This window comes from Anser anser (assembly GCF_964211835.1).
Source record: "Anser anser genome assembly, chromosome: 18".
In the NCBI taxonomy this organism is placed as follows: Eukaryota; Metazoa; Chordata; class Aves; order Anseriformes; family Anatidae; genus Anser; species Anser anser.
This window is the reverse complement of record NC_139739.1, coordinates 559,727-575,787: the sequence shown is the minus strand read 5'-3', so window position 1 is coordinate 575,787 and position 16,061 is coordinate 559,727. Positions and strand designations below refer to the sequence as shown.

Here is a 16,061-nt window from a genome sequence, read left to right as displayed (position 1 = left end):
CCCGCGGCCGGAGCCGGCCCCTGGGGGCAGGGGGGTCGCCGGTGCCGGGGTTGCTCGGGACGGGTTCCCCCGGGCCTCGTCCCGGCTCCGTGTTCTGCTGCGGCGTGGGCGGGACGGCAAGGGGCGAGGGCGGCTGATGGTTGTCGCCGCGTGCGTCTTGGTGGTGCCGTGGTGGTGCGGAAAACGGGCGGGGGCTGCAGTCCTCCCAGGGCTCTGTTTCGGAGCTGGGGCTCAGCGCCCTGGGGCCCGTCTGGCCCGAGACCTCTTCCAGCTCTCCCACAGCCATCTGCCTCACCCACGAACGACTTCTGCTGACTGCAGTAAGGGCTGGACCGTGCCCCAGCTAAATAGGTTCTTGCAGCAAGCGAGATCTTTCGCTGCATTACCCCTCCAGCAAGCGCACTTGGCGTGTTCCCCTGTGCCTCTCCATCAGCTCAGGCAGCAGGCTCACAGTGCCAAAAGCACGGTGGTTCCCCTGTATGCAGGTGCCACGGGCAGCAGGGCTGGAGTTCATGGCCTTGTATAAAAAATAAATAAATAAAAAGGGGGCGGGGGAGAAGAAAAAAAGCTGAATTAATTTTGAGAGTGCCAATCAAAACAAGGAAGAACATCGTAAACAAAAACAATATTGGATTTTTAATGCCACTCCTGCCGATACAGTCACACAACAGCACTGAAGCTCTCGCACTGGCAAGTCTTTGACATGGGTAAGGACCATGATCAGTCCTTGCTGCAACAGGTCAGCAAGTGAAGTGTCCTCCTCAGAGAAGTAACACTGTTTCTAGCTTAGCTAGAATCCATATTTTGTTGTGTGTTTGTGGTAGGATGGCATAAAAAGATATTTTCCATTTAAGATACCACATGCCAGTTGGACAATATATGGCAGGAACATTCTTGGACATTAATTACTATTGTAATCATCTTGGGTTCCATTTGTAGCTGACCCTTTTTATCACAGCTGACCCTTTGTTGTTGCATTTATGTATAGCTAGTTCTCTGGGGAAATAGCCTGGTCTCTCTGTGCCAGAGATACGATGAAAGTTGTGTGACAGCTGCTGTGAAAGGGACTTACTCCTGTAAGGCAGATAGATTTCTGCTGTGAAGAATTACCGTTGCTGGTGTAAAAGGACCTCAGGCCTCTGCAAAATCACATCTCTTCTCTAAATCAGAGGGTCCTGGTTTTAAGAGGGTATTCTCACAGATGCTTCCTGCAATGATTTATGTATATTGGCTTCTACATAAGAGCCCAAATCCTTCAGAAATGACACATTTTTACTGATTAAGACGACTCACCTTGCATTTCCTGGGAGATGCAGAGTCCATTTGTTTTTCAGGTGGAGGAATCGCTGTCTCTCTATGGAAGAGCAGAATGATGCTGTAAAGGAGAACACAGTAGTGGGATGGAGACTTCCTTGATCCATGGGCTAGCCATCTTGACTGCTTCTGGACAAGCGTTAATGCTCGTTTCCTGTCCTCTCTTGTCTGTGCCAACCAGCATAAGTGTCCCTGCCAGGCCGCAGCAGCTGGGCTGGCCACTCGAGTCAGCAAGCAATGGCTAACTGCTTGCTCGCTCCTTCCCCAGACTGCTGTACCAGAAGGCTTTTCTGCTCACCTCCTTCTGGCCTAACATCAGCGTCTTCTAGGAGCAAATTTCAACACTGAAAGTTTCAGCACAGTAACTCTCAGGAAGCACTCCCTGCATCTGGCTGCAGCCTGGGAGTATTGTATAACTGTCCGATTACAAATATGGAAATAATATCAGCCTAAATATTTTGACAGTAAAAACAGCGAGCTGATTGAAATGGTAAGGTACCGTACCAACTATAATGTTCTACAGGCTCTTGGTATAAACATTTACTATTTGCTAAATGTCAGAAGAAGGCTCAGCCTGGTTTCCAACTTGGAACATATCCTGAGCAAAACACAGCCAGAAGCTGACAAATGCGCCGCGTACACCATGGCTTTCCAGCACGATACTGGGCAGCACGGTAGAAGATTTCCCCCAGACTGTTGCCATCACAGTCAGGAACAGGTCAGTCACAAAGTGCCACACTCGCAACACCAAGGAGGGAGGAAGCCTTTCTTGAGATGTACCAAATAGTGAAAAGTACATTTTACTTTTTCTTTTTTTTTTAAACTTTCAGTCTTTGTGTTTGGTCATCTTGAGGGAAGAAGGGAAAGGCATTATTTAAATAGTTGTAGCTGCAGGAGATTATTTTCTAAGTTAACAATAGTAATTGCTCCTGCCAAATCCAAAATTGAGGGGATTCATTTATTTCAACTCTCAAGACAATAGCACGATTTTGGGTTTCATATTGCAAGCTCTGAAAACGAAATAGTGGGGTTGATTTTTTTTTAAATAATTCAAACATCAATTCATCAGACTTGAATTCAGCTCTTTCCACTGTGCCAGTTTAACTTGCACTGAGAAAAGTTGCTGCTCAGCAAAAAAAAATAAAAATAAGAAAATCCTTTTTAACAAAATGAATGCATCATACATAAAACATCACGAACCATACAATTAGTAAGCAAATGTAAGAGTTCAGCTCAGTTCATAATTATTCAGCAAACCTATTCAGAATAATTTTTTTCTCCCTGCAGCAATCAACTGTGTGGGCTCATTACCACTGAGAATCTAACGAAAAACCACCACATAAACTGTACAAAACAAGCCCATATGCTAGGAAAAAAAAAAAAAAAAAAAAAAAAAAAAAAACCTTTAGCCCAGCTAGCCATTAGCAAGAAGTCTTTTAAGCTGTTCCATCCAGCAAAACCACATCTTACTTTTCCATGGTGTTTACATCCCCAGCTCTATAAAGATACCCTTCATTAATATTTAAGGCTTCAAGTGTACAAATTTTAGCTACTAAATAACCTCTACAGTGTTTGGTAGCACAGCCATCTGGAACAATACAAAAAAGTATTTGGTTGCTGCTACGTGTCATGTACCATCCAAAGTGATGAGTCCTGTCTTTAGAGTATGGGCTTCCAAGAGTTACTTTGCAAAAAAGCTGATACATTTTTCCAGGCAGTGATTTCTACCCCTTGCAGGGATATGCAATAAAAGGAATTTGAAAATTTTGAAGGACAGGTTTCTAAGTCTGGTGGCTGACATTACCAGGAAAGTTTTCAATACTTCTCCCTGGAATACTGAGGGAAACTATGACATCCCCTCTATCTCAAAATCAAAGCGAACTCAGTGACTAGACCAACTCAGAAGGCAAATGTGTGAAGTCATTAGATGAGCTCAATACTGCAGCAAATGCAGAGCAGAATCAGGAGAAAATTTACTCCTCAAGAGGAGACAATGCTTATTGGTGTGTGCCTCCTTTAATTCCCAAGAACTGGAAGGAGCTGTGGGTAAGGAAAGGCTCTTTTTTGAGGGGGGTGCAGATCCCCACGCTCTTTTAATGGAGGTAAAAGACGATTTCATCTGTAAAACTTCATTTGCATTCAGTTTCTGAAAAGTTCACCTTACAGATGTAAATATTTCTTCAGGCTTAGTTTTGCCAACAATGTTGTTTTCTTTAAAGTTTGAACCAAATTCCTTCAGACACTTGATTTCTGCAGTACTAAATTGACTACTTCCCATTTCAAAAAATGCCTAACTGAACAATAAAAGTTAAGTTACTGAAATATTTTCAGCAGAGATCTGCAAAGATTTCGTAACTTAGCCCTCCACAAAGATTTTCTTGTTTGTTTCTTCTGCAAGGTTGGGTGGTTTACTTATTTTTTTTTTTTTTTCAGACATTAAAAAAAAAAACTCTGCAAATTTAAGGTGTATATTTTTTCATGTTTGTTTTCTCAAATACCTCAGTAAGGATTACTATATTTTCCACAATATCAGTATGGGCTTCCATTGGTACAAACAGCTTTTTGCATTAATTGTCTGCTGGGTCCCAGCGATGTCAGCTTAGTGAAAAATCTGTAAGTCATATAGAGCACTTAGACATACCTGCTGCATTCATTTCAATTTTTCCAACATAGATCATGAGAAAAACAAGACAGTATTACAATTAAAATACAACATATTTAGTCTTAAAAATTCTGGGAAACAGTGAAGCAAACCTTCCCATCTATAATAATCAGACTACAATATACCTCTTTTTTTTTTAATTTCCAAATCTAAAATGCCCACTGTTAGGTTACACTTTTGATTGTGATGAGAAAGAAAAATGGAATTCAATCATATAAACAACACAAAAGAATTAGTTTGGCTGCAGGAACTGTAAAAGTTTTATATTTCCTAGAATAACTCAGAGAAACATAAATAAAAAGTAGTACTTCTCTATATGGATAATCAGTATTTAACTCCCCTCAGTATTTTATTATTAAGCTTATATGATTGACTTTGTTCTGCTGTTTTCTTAAACTTGAACCAGGTGGGACTTTATGTAACCTTAGTGGAGCAGGAACAATCTTTGAGTATCTCGAAAGTCTAGCTTTCACTGCGGGAAATGCCAGAAAAGCACTAAAGTTAATTCATTTTTCATCATCTTATAAATTGAACTATTGTGAAAGGAGAAAACCAGAGGCTATCTTGCAAAGCCTTGATGACTTAATTTTCACTAAGCGTGAGGTTCACGACAGCATTCACCTTGGCGCTTCCTTTTTACATGTTGAAATCAGGTGATATTTTACACGCTGTGTCTGCAAGTTCTTCTCTTCTGTCACTTGCAAAAGCAAGCCTTCCTGCCCACACAGAGCTGTACTGCTCTGGGGGAGCAGCACAGGTTATTGCATGCATTTTTAGATGTTGCTGTTTTGCAGGAACTCCCCCTGCACGGACTGCACCAGCCTTTCCTGGGTATCCCCCCACAGGGCTGCATGTCTGAGGATCCCCCACTTTTCACTGTCATCTTATGTCCATTTAACACAGCAAATACGTTCCCACTGCCAACATTTGGAGGTCTTTGGTAAAACTGTTGTTCAGAGCGCTACTTGTGCAAGGGTCCCAACCTCCCAGTCTTGACTGAAAATCAAGCTGCAGTTTCTGTGGGTACAGAGCAAAGCCTGAGAACATAGTGCCCAGAATTCAAAAGCCACTAGGCAAATAAAAATAATCCTGTATTTATTATTTATGTTACTTCAGGAATTTTTACAGAACAGCTCATCTTTCTGAGACATTGGTGAACGTTGGTTCATAGCCCTGATTAAAAGCACACCCACAGCATATCGTGGGGACCTGGGAAAGGCTGAGAGCCCTGGGTCTGGTCAGTCTTGAGGAATGAAGACTGAGGGGACCTTATCAATGTTTATAAATACCTGAAGTGTGGGAGACAGGCATTTGGCCAACCTCTTTTCAGTGGTCTACGGGGACAGGACAAGGGGCAATGGCCACGAAAAGGAGCCCAGGAAGTGCCGCACCAACATGCGAAAGAACTTCACGGTGAGGGTGACGGAGCGCTGGGACAGGCTGCCCAGGGCGGTTGTGGAGTCTCCTTCTCTGGAGATATTCAAGGCCCGTCTGGACGCCTCCCTGGGCAGCCTGCTCTGGCAGGGGGGTTGGACCCGATGATCTCGGGAGGTCCCTTCCAACCCCTGCAGTTCTGTGACTCTGTGACTTGTTCCAAAGGGAGCAAGAACAGGCTGGGCAGCGAGGCAGGGACAGGAGCAGGGGGATGTGCCCACATGCTCTCCGTACAAGGCATTATTTGCTTATTTGACAGAAACTACTCAAGTATACTAACAATCCATACACGCAGCAGCCCTGGCTACCCCTGTGCAACATGGGCCACCTTCTCCCCTACAAACACTCGGGTTCTGCTTCCCGCAGCAACATGCCTGGCTCCCTGCCACAAGCACAAAGGGTTAAACATCTCCTGCCATCCAAAACCATTGCTTTTCCAAGATCACGTGGCCTCTCAGCATCTCGGTACAAAAGGCCTGTTTTAATCCCAGTTGCAGACGACTCACATTGTACTCACAGACTTCGAGCAATGTCAGGCTATCAGGTTTCCAACTAATATCCAAGGCACAGCCCAAGCATAGACTAGGAACAAAGACTCCTTTGTTACTGAAAAAAAAAATCCCCTGAAGATATTAACAGTGCAGTAGAGTTCAAACTGTTAAATGATTCAAATATTATTTAATGAATACATTTGAAATGAGGTCTCACAACCCAGAACACTTTTTAGATCATCATTTACAGAGAGCCCGCCTCTTCGTTTACTTCTTTATGAACTCATTGCTTTCAGGTTTTAATTATAGCCATTTTGCCTCCAGGCTTTTTCAGGGACTTCGCTTGTTGGTGTAGCTTGGTTCTTTTTACTATACATTTTCATTGGTGACTACTGAATCTTTCAGAAGCCCTAATAATCACATCCCCTTAATTTACCTTGGACTGCCTTCTGAGGCCACAAGAAACAAGGAAGACAGAGAGCCCACTGCAAAAGCAGCAGCTGACCGCATTAGCTACTATTCTAGTCAGAGCTAAAACAAGTTTTTAAAATTAGGAAGCATGTTAAATTAGTGTACCAAAATTTTAACTGGGATTGAGAGAATGTCTACAAAGTTCAAATTCAATAAATGCCTTGAATTTCTTGTTCAAGTCTTGGATATGCAATTCTAAAACAGAAAGCCATATAATTCTAGAGATAAAAATTAAAGAAAGAAACAAGATAGATGGTTTTCTAGAAAGAAACCTGCTTCCAACCTGAGGAAATAGAGTTTTAAAATTAAATTTGAGTTTGCTGTGTTTATAGCAATGACAAATCCATGGCTGTTCTGAATCATAGAAGGAAGATAACTAGCCCAAATAGTTAGCACTAGTACCTCTAGGACTGTGATGATATATACTGAGATTTGCATTTTGAAAAGATAAAGCAAATCTAGGAAAAACGCAGAATGAAAAAAAAAAAAAAAAAAGAGCAACAAAGCAGATTAAGTACAAGTATCAGTAAAAGTACCAGAAAATAAGACACAGGGCAATAGCAGAACTACTTCCAGATTCTGTCAGTAGAGTGCATTGCAAAGCAAAATGTAAAATACATACGCTTTACATCAGTAAATCATTCTCATCTCTTTTGCCTGATTTTTAAATAAATTAAAATAGCCACTTAGATGCATCTATATGGAGGAAAGGGAAGGAAAATCAGAACCATAACCCACTATTCACAATGGGGCAGTGTAAGTGATACAGAGTACTGCGTATACTGGAACTATCAGAACTTCACTCAAATCTAATCAAGGGTCCCGTTTGTCCTCATGTAAGCAATGCCTCAGGTGGAAGTACGTTGAAAATATGCCTCCAAAAGCTCTTTTTGATGTGTTGGTTTTGCAAGTTATTGCAAATGCCAGAACTTTGTTTTGTATGGTTTGCTCATTGAATTCTGCCTGCATTAGGTAACAAGAAGAGGAGGCTATCAAGAATAGCAGTGAATAGAATAGCCCCAGTGGCTAAACACCCTGGTGACAGGCATGACAGGCTGCAGTGTCTGGATAATCTCGGTTTCATTTCCCTCCCTCCTCAGAGTTTAGGGAAACCCTCGTTTTCCTGTGTAAAGGGATGGTTTTGTTACTTTTGTACACTCCTTTAAAATCATTCATTTCCAGCCTAAGTATGAATGAGTCAAACCTTTCAAGGCAATGCTATGGTCTTGCTAGTTAGTCTTTTTTGATTAAAATCCATTTTACATATAAATTCAAGGAAATAGAAATTCTTTAATAAAAAGAGTTAGAAAACCACCAAGATTTTTTTTCTGATTTTTTTTTCTTTCCTTAGGCTATTGAATTGCAAGCATTGTATAAAAACCACAGTTACAGCCCCGAGTTTCAGACTATGCTGTCAAAACACAATACCAGCCACACAAGCACTGTCTTTCGTTGTTCCCCCCCCACCACCACTTTTTTTTTTCTTCTCTGAAACAGCATCCCCAAAAGGAAACTCACAGAAATACTTGTTAATGACAGACCCACAAACTGAATTTCCACGACATCTGAGCACACGCAGGTTTAGGGTAGCAATCTGTAAGCACCATGCAGGGCAGCTCCCTGGGGCAGGGGAAAATGGGGCAGAGAGGCAAAGGAGACAGGAGCATCTCTAAGAGCATTCACTCACCCAGCAGAGCTAAGTCTGAGTTGTCTTTGCAGAAAGCCATTCATCTTCATAAGCTACTTTGTTGTTTGGGATCAAGTCCTTTGTGCAGAATTTCTCAGCAACCCTGTTTTTTGAAAAATTAAAAAATAAATAAATTGTCAGCCACTGAAATTTTTGCAGTGGTCAACAAGAGTAACAATCACTGCCACCAGGTTTTAGTGTTGTTTATGCAGAAATTTTAGTTACTGATACTAATTTTTAAAAATAAAAAAGCTCAAATGGAAAAAGACTTTAAAGTATTTCTGATACAGTTCCTTAGATCAGAGACTCTTGGGAAAAAATGTTATTGCTACAAAATGTGAGCATATGGCAAATGACAGATTTCTTTGTCACGAATCAAAGACATGCCACAAAATTATCCACAGCCTCTCCACAGACCATTTGATCACAACCACCAAACAGGCTCTCTTTCTTTTCCCCACGAGTCACCCCCAACTGAACGGCACGTCTTGGTGGACATCCCAGTACCCGGAGGTCCCGAAGGCAGAGCCAGGCTCCTCTGGTGCTGGCAGAAGCGCAGAGGCAGCACCAGAGGCTGCAACACGGGAAATCCCAACAGGCACAAAGGGAAAAAGTCCTTCCTTGTGCTGGCCACTGGCCGGAACGGCACCTGGAGGGGCCATTCTCGGGGAGACATCCTCCAGCCATAGCAGGACCCAGTGCAGGGCAGCCAGATCCCAACTTGAAGCTGGTCCTGCTCCACCTGAGCGCTTCCACCTGAAGCATTCTGTGCACCTACAAAAGCTCCGTTGCCTGCCAGAACATCAGCTCCTCTTTCAGCTGAGAAAATGGTGGTTTGGTTGAGATGGGAATGTTTTTTTCTGTGGGGTCACTGGCACGTCAAAACCTTTGAAACATCCAAAAGTTTCTGATAGTTTTATGCTACTGCACAGTTGAGAAATGAATAATCCATTATTCATTTGGTTATCTTCAAGCAAAGATTAGCCCAGGAAACCACTAAGGCTGGCATAGGAATATTTTAATAAAATAAAATAAAAAAGTTAGCTTAAACTTTCACATTATTTTCTAAAGTTAATGTTAACTTCCGGAGACACTGTTACCTACAAATTAATGGAAAGTGAAAATAAATGTCTGCTTTAGCTAATTGTCCAACACAAATACTACATAATAATACAAAAGTCATTGCAGATAAGTTTTGATTTGAATTTGAAGACCGTGTAACAAACACTCAGTTATTTTTCCTCATCAGGCAGAATTTTCAGAATTATGGCCTATATTTCATTTTGTCAGCTCTGACTGTTTGCTGAAATCTGAAGTCTGTCCCCATGAAATATTTGTTTCTAAAACCTATGTCTGAAAGGGTTTTTAAAATATTTTCCAGCGATTAGAAACTTCTTATGTGGAGTGAGCTAGTATTTCCTGGTTACAATTTAAACAGAGATAAAAAGATGCTTGAATAGACTGAATACTATTTATATTTCTTTCTTTTGCACTAAAAGTTTATGATGCAGTCTTAAAATTAGAACAGTCTGACTGCTGCATGTTCTGACTTCCAATATAAACACATGCAAAGAGGGAAAGTTACAACAAAAAGCACGACATGTTGTATTCATAAACATAACAGCTAAAAACATGAGTGTAAATCGGAAAAAATGGCAAGTAAGTTCACTGAGCAACACGTATTATTTTATATACCTTATTTTCATAATTCTGTATCAGGAACATTGCACCCAATTTTACCAATTTCTTCTGAAAAAAAAGCAAGTTTAATCCTTCAGAAAAGAATGTTAACACCTATGGAAATCTGCAAAAGACAAATAAAGCTTGTTTATCTGTATGAAATATACTGAATCCTCAGCCACTCAAAAGTGTCATATATGGTCATGTATGAATATTTCTGTAGTTATATTATGAAATTATTTGGTGCTTACCTTCAGGTTCTACTTCCTTTAGTTGTTGGAAATTCATGGAATCCACCATGTCCATTCCTACTTCAAATGGAGGCACAGAAATAATACTTTTTTAACATAAATAGAGTAACATAAACTGGAAAAAAAAAAAAAAGGCAAACATTGATCCTGCTACCACAAGCTTCAAATTAAAGATAATTTACTGCTATAATATTACTGAAATCAAATTCAAGAAAGAACAAGTATTGAAATGCAGCGACAAAATGAATACATGCTATTTTAAATTTAAAAAAAAAAAAGTTTGCAACAATTTGTTTATGCATTTGAGGGTAAGAGAAACCTAGCCTTCAGAAAAAAGCAAACAATGCAATAAAATATATTTTTTTTTCTTGCCTAAAACACCCCTTAAAATAAATTGTTGTTTATTGTTCCATCTGGTTCCCTCTTATGAATCTCCAAGAAAAGCAGTTTTACCAAAACATGGAGTGGGGGAAAAGGTGCTTTAAATCTTGTTGCAAAACTGGAAAAAAAACCAGGTGTGTTGCAAGGGGTGGGTAAGACGACATGAGGTCAGGCAGACAGGCCGTGAGATAGTTCACAGACACCAAAACTAGTACAGTGGGAGGGCTTCGCTTAAGGGGAAACAAACAAACAATCAAATTGTTCATTTGCATGTAAATTGTAAATCTGTTACTAAAAATCTCAAGCACTGTTTAAGATCAGATTCCCCACTAAACTAACAGGATCCATTGAAATCAACTGCCATGGCTTTTCTTTCACTTCCTCAGGTATATTAGTATTTATTTTAAAGCACGAGCAATTAGCAAACATTCCACTCTAATTAATATCGGTTACAGATCCCTTTTCATGAAGCTGGCAAACCATCAGCGATGTGAGGAAAAGGTTTTGCTGATGTTTTTATGGTGATCAGAGGCAGGTGTTCTGACTTCCTTTTAATCTGCTATTCCAGCTGTAATCCATTAGTACTTTATAAGATGGGGTGGGTGTGTGTAGGTAGTTACTGGAGGAACCATGGACCAAAATTGAAGTTCAAATTGTGTGTACGAGTGTTCGGTGCAAGAAATGGAAATTTTCTTTAACATGTTGCCATACTAAAGCTTGATTTAAAGTAAGTTGACTGTAACAGTATTTCTCGTAGCAGAGATTCTGACACTTGCAGGAAATGTAACAAGAACAAAACACTCCTTTCACCACTAGCATTGGAGGTATTACTTTTTCAGCGCAGCAAGTTTTACCAGGTAGCAAAGGAAATGGCAGACTAGAATGACTCTGCAGCTGTAGCAATGCCATTAACGGTGTGGTTACAAAAACAAGAAGCAAGTGGAGCCTGTAACAGTGGTCTTCCGCTCCACAAGGAAGGCAGAAAGGGGGAGTTAGATCTGCAAAATAGAGTACACATTAAAACTTTACTATATATATTTTTCTAAAATCTCATGAACATTGCAAACTAAGTTAATCAAATATATTTCTTTGCAGCCTTTTTCATAAGGAGCTTTAACCTAGCAAAATATACAGATGGGCAGCACACATAATACTAGCTGGCTAAGCACAAACACGTCTAGAAAGCAACAGGCTTCACTCAAACACTGCTCCTGAACCAAGGAGTCAAGAGCAGCTGGTGGTTGCCACAAAACTGCCCCTGAGAACTTTCTGCAGACTCTTCCTGAGGCTTTTTCTACTCTTTCTTTTCTTCAGTAACTGTAGGTGGGAGGCACCCACAGTTTCCACATTGCCAGCTTAGCCTCTGCTCGGTGCAGCTATATACTTGCTTCCTAACAATGTCACCTGTGCCCAGATAAGGAGCTCTGCACATCATAACCTAGAAGATAGCTAAGTCCTCGGTATTTCAGTGAAAGGCGTTAATATTCATACACCACAGATTTGACAGGGAAGAGCAAATAAAAGCCACTTGGACCTTGTCCACCAATAAGCAATTGTAAAAAGCACAGTTTTAATATCACCAGATACAGGTCTCCATGCAGCAGAGGTGACCCTGCAAGTGGAAAAGAGCCACGTCTCCTCAGCAGTGGTCACTTGTGCAGTAGGCTGGAACAAAAGTAAGGAGCTGAACTTAGTTAATGTTTAACAGTGACAGCAAACAAAAGGGACCGAGACAGGAAGAATTTGGTATCAGCTGTTGAGCCAGTGCCACTGTTCACTGTGGCAAGGGACTGAGCCTGGCTCACAGCCGTGGGGCCTCCACACCCACAGGTTGCAAAAACATCTCTTGAAGCATACTTACAGAGACATGAGCTCCTACTCGAAAATCATGACTGCCATGTGAGGATGACAGTATCAAAATTCATTTTGTGGTGGTCAGTGTCACTCACGTAAGATTGGTTTGGAAAGGACCTGCCTCCTCCAGGCACCAATGACTGCAAACATCCAGCGTGTGCCTTCAGCTCACAGTGCAAGGTCACACGGTGACAACGGAGCTCCCTGCATGCTTCCCCGTGCAAGCAGTTTTAGTCCCAGGTCAGCCCCATGTGTCTGCTCCCCATCAGAGTGGACCTGTAGATCTTGGGCTTTAGTTAGCGTGCAGTATCCGGCCTTGATGAACCCTAAGCAAATCTGATGCCCTGGTGAGCACAGCTTGCCTGCCTGCCATCCTACACACAATGTCTGCAGAGCTAAGATCTGTGGCAAACAGGTTGTGAGCTTCTTACAAGTTACAAAGCTATATTATTCTTCTTGACAAGGGTCACTGTACTTTTTCAATATTTAAAGTGAATCACTTATTTACTCCATCTCTTTGAGGAGAGATCATGATGTTAAAATCCATCTGTCAGGAATGGTTAAAAAGCAAAGCAGGAACAAGGCTTTATGGCAATGCTGTTCAGTAGCTCTGTGGTTGAAAGATACTCTTGTACATCACCAGTGGACCCAGAATATATGTGCCCATTCAACGCACTGAACTTCCTGATGTGCATGTTAGTGCCAGCCTGCTGGAGGTCACAAGTTCAGTTGCTAGAAACATGAAGGTTTTCAGTAACTGGAGCAATATCAATCCTCATTTACTTCTGGATGTTGGCAGACAACAGTAGTGCACTATCACGTTGAAACTGAAAAGCCACCAACAGCATGGAAAACAGAAGCTGCACATGGCAAGATAACATTTTATATGGATATTATCCACAACTGCAGGAGCAGCCCAAATCGGGGACAGGGTTGGCCATACCACAGATAGAAATTTTCACAGTCTGCAAACAGTCCATCACCTTTCTGTGACAATCATCTCTGTTGGTTACTGAACACAGCTGAGCTTTTAAAATTCTCATTCCCTAGCCATGCAACTCAAGCACTGACAGGGCCAAACCCAGCCCACAGCCGCCAAATCAGTTTCCTGCCAGCAAGCTCACCTGCTGGAGCCGCTGGCATGGGGCACAAACTGTTTCAGCACAGCTCACCACTGTTTAAGGGAACCACGCAAACCACTCAGGTGAAGCTGCTCCCGTCCCTTTGGAGGGACAGGATTCTGTTTTCAGTGTTGCAAAGCTTCTCTTCTGGGTAAGATTTTTGCCCCGTGGAGCCATAGCACAAGCAAAACAGTAACCAAATTCATTTCACTTTTCAGAAGTGTTTTTGGAAATGCAACACAAAATCCTTCACTCCTGTTTTTTTTTTTTTTTTTTCCCCCTCCTCATACTGCATATTTCACATGGACTGTAAGAATCCCGCCAGAACAACTGCATTTAACTGGGTGATTAAATAATCCTCATTAAATCACTGGAAAGATTTCTACCTTCACAGTAAGCTGTAACAGTCTCTAGCAAGTTGGAAGTACAAATGATCCTCTCATGTAACAAAGAGTAATCATAGCCATGCCTCTCCCAGTTTTGCCTTATTTCTTCTTCTGGGACAGAACTAGCAGCAAAGTGGAATTCTTTCCATGTGCCTAAAATGAGCAATTGGTTCCATAAAATCTGAAGGGTAGATGTGATGAAATTATTGGAAATGTAACTTGCGGCAATACCTTGAAACCTGGCTATCCTTTCAGCCTGTGCTGAGCAAGCCCAACAAGCTGAGAAGGCCATGCCTCCCCCCCCTCTGGCTAGGCCAGACCTGCCTCTCTGGAGCACTGGCGATTGCTGCACTCACGTACCCATGGTGCTACATGCATGCTCAGGAGCCATTTCCCATGTTCCTCATCTATTGCATGGGTATATAACAATGGCATTTATTTATACTACACTAGACCACACAAAAGCGTAAAAGAGAAAAGCATGTTGAACTGCTGTAGACGGACACCTTGTTGAGCTATATTTAGTCTTTTTAGTGTGAAATTTTTTTCCTTGTAGTCAAAATTCACACAAAGGAACAAATTTGTTAATTAAATACAAAGGAGGTTTTTTTCTTGCTCTGACATTATCATCTCGGTATTTCACAGCCTCATCCCTGTCCCTCCCATGGCTAGTTGTTGCCACAGTTCCAGGTCAGGGTGAAAGGCCAGAGTTGTAAACAAAGATAGCATGTTCTCTAACAGTCTTTTAACATGCCCTTACAAAATTATGGCAGCCATTTGTGTCAAAGCACTTGCTTACAGTAGGGACTGGCCTCACCAGTAATGTTCAAGGGGCTCAGTGTTCACTTTGTTTACAAATTTGCTGAGAACATTAACTTGGTTCTCTTGCTTTACAGTTGGCTTTAGTAGTTATGGCAGACATGAAGCATCAATATCAGCCCCAAAGCATCTCACACCATCTCTGTGAGAGCTGGATGCCAGTCGTTCCCCCGTGTAAGCCATCCCTTGTCTCAGATCCTGCCAAGTAAATACAGTGGCCAAAAGAAGAGAAGGTGTCATGCCATTCCATTGCAGGAGACACAAGCAGCTGCCAACATGAACAAGGATGTCACCTGGCTTTCTGTTTGTTTTTGGTTTTTATTTGGAAAGCAGCTTAAAAACAAGGAGAGAAATGACACCGGGCTTCCAAGTAACTTGGGAGTAATCCCCACAGGTCTTCATGGAAACCAGAGTAAACTTGGTCCTGCAGGGAGAACACCTGGTGCCTTTAGCACGTCGTGCAAGACAGAAGCAGATTTCTGCTGCTCAGCCTGTTCCCATTAATTCAAAACAGTGCAAGTGTTTCCCCATGGCCTGAAGTGGAAGACTAACAACTCCTTAGACACAGGTGTTCACCTCTGAAAAATGCAAAGATTCAGCTGGGACTAACAATGCTGGAGCAAGGAACCCCATGGCAAGGACCCTTCTGTGCTCACCAGAATAGAGGAACAAGAACACTTCCAAGTACATCATGTAGCTCCCAAATACAGCTAAATCAACTGAATTTTGAGACATTCATAGTAAGTTGCCTTATCAGAGACATTTTCAGCATTTTCAGACTGATATTGTGATTTGGGGGAGGAAAGGAAAGGAGACAAGCTCAGAGTGCACTTAAATATTAGGGTGAAAAAAAAAAAAAACCCACACCGCAAAACCCAAAAACACAAATAGACTTTTTTCTGACATTTCCCAGTCCACACATTAAGGCAAAAGTAAGAAACACCCCCCCCCCCCCCATTTTTTTCAATGATTAAAAAACATCCACCAGAAGAAACAAATTCCTTACAAGTCCATTTTAGACCACACTCTTATGTGCAGCCAAGTGATGGATTTAAAACGGTACTGATGGAATATGGTTCACAGCAGTCTACTGCAGTGAATAAATATCACGTTTACATATCCATTATAACAAAACCATGTTGCACTTCCATTGCTTCATATTGGTTTACCATCTGGAAGCTAAACAAGCTGTGTAGTTCAAAAAAAAAAAAAAAGAAAAAGAAAAAAAAGAGAGAGAATTCAATTTTGCATTTACTAAAAGGAGCCATACAAGTTTCAATTTATAGCAGATGATTACAGACACTTAGCAGGCAGAAATCTGTCCACAAAGAGTCAGAGCTGCGCCCATGTCGGCACACAGCTAACCCAGCCACGTGGGGCACAGTCATGCCATGCAGGTCCGCAGGGAACCAAGTTCACACAGCAGTATCAGTCACAAACTACAGCCCCGTCTGAAAACACATTCACATGAAACTCTTCCCACCTACTGTAACAGGACTGCGTGCAGAGC

General features: G+C 41.7%; 1 long non-coding RNA gene across 1 annotated transcript; it reads right to left on the bottom strand.

The window, feature by feature from the left end:
* Positions 1-526: 526 nt before the first annotated feature.
* LOC310883257 lies at positions 527-10,455 on the bottom strand. Its single transcript, XR_014573407.1, has 5 exons — positions 10,363-10,455; positions 9,991-10,047; positions 8,060-8,162; positions 1,294-1,375; positions 527-1,208 (listed from the first exon to the last, which is right to left on the bottom strand). It is a non-coding gene; the product is annotated as an uncharacterized lncRNA (long non-coding RNA).
* Between the last annotated feature and the right edge of the window lie 5,606 nt (positions 10,456-16,061).